The sequence below is a fragment of the Telopea speciosissima genome, chromosome 7 (assembly GCF_018873765.1).
Source record: "Telopea speciosissima isolate NSW1024214 ecotype Mountain lineage chromosome 7, Tspe_v1, whole genome shotgun sequence".
NCBI classification, from domain to species: domain Eukaryota; kingdom Viridiplantae; phylum Streptophyta; class Magnoliopsida; order Proteales; family Proteaceae; genus Telopea; species Telopea speciosissima.
In genome coordinates this window covers 44,445,309-44,448,965 of record NC_057922.1, presented here as the reverse complement: position 1 = coordinate 44,448,965, position 3,657 = coordinate 44,445,309, and positions in this window count along the sequence as shown.

Genomic DNA, 3,657 nt, shown 5'->3' with positions numbered 1-3,657 from the left:
AGATAGAATCATGGATCCCTACATGGATGATGAATTGCCTACCCTATTGCATTGGATTAATACTGTAATGGACTAAGTTAACTAATACTACACTAATTTATACGATTATGGATGCTAAGGAATAGATTATAGCTCTACAGAGAAGGAACAATGGATGCTTGAACCCAACCCATTACCTAAAAGGACAAACCATGATTAGAATCATGTAAACCCATCCTAGAGACCTAAATATATCCATTACTAACCACTGAGCATCATCCCAAGTTAGATTGGGAGCAATTTTGTAGAAAAATCCACGTAGATGTCTAACATTCTCATGTTGTACAGGCACTGGACGTTCCACTCTGGACGTTCCAAATGCCCAGTGGAAGGTCCAGTGGTGGTTTTGTAACCAAACTCCAACCCAAATGGCCTTTAGGACCCAAAACCTATTGTAAACCCTTGGCCCTTGTAGCCTTGCTACTGTCCTTACCTTGGGAGAACCAATGGCCATGATCCAAGGTGGGACCATGGGACCAAACCATGAGCCAGCCATGGGGGAAACCATTGCCATTGCCCCCTAATGTTGTAAGAGAATGAAACAAGGTAAACCTAAGAAGAACCCCTACTATTGCTGTATTTTTTCCTCTGGACGTTCCACTTTGAATGTTCCAGAGGTCCGGTGGAAGGCCTAGAGTTGTTGATAGTACTGTTTTGTGTCTGGACTTGTTTCCACCCTAACCCCAAGATAATCCTAGGAATCTAAACCCCTTTAAATAGTATTTAACATGTGCTAATGATCTCATTAACATAGGTTATAACCCCGGGTACGAAGAGCTGTACTAAAGTCCAACCAACCGGCAATTAGGAGAACAAACATGAATTAGTCAAGGTGAGTGGAATTACACCATACGTGTAGGTGTAACATCGCAGATGGGTTATGACTTACAGAATAATTTACATTATATTGCCCTCTTTATTAAATTCTTATGCCTTATTGAAATTATGCTGGAAACTATTGATGGAATGCTTGCAAATGATTGCTAGTCTAGAGGTCGTAGCTGGCTTAGAAACGAGGCTGGTGGTGGCTCATAGAATGGGATGCGGTTGGCACCACCCGACTTGTACGATGTCATGTAGAATACATATGGTTAGGTTGCCACCATCCATGCAACGAACCCTTGCCAACAGGAGTTAAGGTGTTGGATGCCTGTGAGAGAACTAATACCCACGGGGTATTTTTCGATCAGACACCAGTCTTTCCAAAAGAGGATGGTATCACGGGATAAGCATAGAGGGCTAGTCGGGCTGTCCATGGAGAGAATGCTGAAGCCGACTAATTTTCTCTGACAACTCAATGGGTGTATCGCGGGCAGGAGTTAAAAGCTTGCACCATGGATACATGGACCATGTGCAAAAAGATTTGATTGCATCATTATCTTCTATTCAAACCATAGGTACCTTAACCATATCCTCCACTCCTACACGAGTATTATTTGACTCTGGTGCATCCCACACCTTCGTTTCAATTACTTTTGTGGATAAAATGAATATTCAACCGAAGGATTTGGGGCACAAACTAGTAATTAACACTCCAACCGAAAGTATTGTAAGCCTGAGGGAAGTCTATAAACCTTGTACAATTGAAATTTGTGGGCAAAACTTGACAGCCTGCTTGATAAAATTTGACCTGAAGGATTTTGACATAATATTAGGCATGGATTGGCTATTCGCCTATGGGGCAAACCTCATGTGTGCTAAAAAGAAAATTTTATTTAAGATGAAGGATGGGGCAGAATTCACCTACCAAAGTAAGTGGACGAAGAAACCCAAGAAGATAACCTTACCCGCCCTCCAGGCATGGAAGTTACTAGTTGAAGGATGCCAGGGGTATTTGGCCGCGGGAATGGACACCGAGGTGAAGATCAAATCATTGGAGGAACTAGATATTGTTAGGGAGTTCCTCTATGTATTCCCGGATGACTTGACTTAGTTGCTACCGGATTGAGAAATAGAGATCGTGATCGACCTAATTCCTGGAGCCGCACCAGTGTCCAAAGCACCATACAGAATGGCGCACGTGGAGCTGAAGGAATTGTAGGTTCAACTGCAAGATTTGTTAAAGAAATGACTCATTTTGCCGAGCATATCTCCTTGGAGAGCACCCATACTCTTTGTGAAGAAGAAAGATGGAAGCATGCATATGTGCATCGATTATTGGAAATTGAATAAAATAAAAATCAAGAACCGATACCCATTGCCACGCGTCGATGATTTATTTGATCAACTACAAGGTGCGAGTGTATTCTCTAAGATCGATCTTAGGTCGGATATCATCAACTTAAGATCAAGGGCAGTGACATTCACCAGACGACGTTCAGAACCCAATACAGACACTACGAATTTCTAGTATTGTCATTTGGGATGACCAACACTCCGGCCACATTCATGGATATGATGAACAGGGTGTTCCACGACATATTGGACAAATACATCATCGTCTTCATAGATAACATTCTAGTCTACTCCAAGAATGCGGAGGAGCATGCCCAAGACTTGAGGTTCATGTTGCAGCATTTGAGAGAACATCAGTTGTTTGCAAAATTTAGCAAGTCTGAATTTTGGCTCCACCAGATAGGTTTCTTGGGACCTATCGTCACCAAGATAGGCATTAAAGTGGACTCAGAAAAGATAAGGGTGGTTCTTGAGTGGGAGACTCCAAAGAATGCCATAGAAATTTATAGTTTTCTGAGACTGGCTGGGTATTACCGGCGATTCATCAAAAATTTCTCTTGTTTATCAGCACCAATGACTAAACTAATGAAGAAGGGTGCAAGTTCGAATGGAACAACATGTGTGAGAAAAGTTTCCGAGAATTGAGGGATCGATTAGGAGCGGTGCCGGTATTAACTATTCCAGATGGCACCAGTGGCGTGGTGGTGTATGTGGACACGTCCCGAACCAGATTGGGCGGTGTGTTAATGCAAAAAGAGAAGGTCCAGAGTTGCTAAAATGAATATTTATCACTCCAAACTTATGGGAGCCTGTGTCTTGTATTGGGGATCCCCTCACCACATTCGTAGAAACTATCCCCCAGCCATGAAACCATGTGGGACCCACCTACCTAGCCTTACACATAGAAAAGCTAGGAAAGAATGGGTTTTTCTTAAAGTTGCCCCTAGCTAAACAGACCTTAGTAGACTAAAACTATAAATAAGAGACTCAGCCTTAGGACTACTCCTACTGTTCAAAACGTAGGAAGGAGAAGAAAGAAGAGAAGAAAGGAGAAGAAGAAGGAAAGAAGAGAGAAGGGAGCTTGGGCTTTGTTCATAGCTGAAGATTTCTGCAGGTATACTCCACATTAGAACCATTCCTAATCCCCACCATGTCCTTCAATTCTGATCCTCATGAGAAATTCCAAAAATGAACCATAATTCCATGATCCATCTTGGTTTCTAGTTTATTTCCTCTAGACTTCATGTTAGGAACATGATCCATCACATGCATGCCTTGAATTCTGTGATCTTAACCTTTATTTACATCCTTGTACAACCATAATTATATAGACATAAGATCCAACCATGAAATGGCTTATTATTACGCCAAGCTATGCATATAAACCATGATTTGAAGGATAGAACTATGGATCCTTACTTGCATGTCTAAATCTCTTACTAA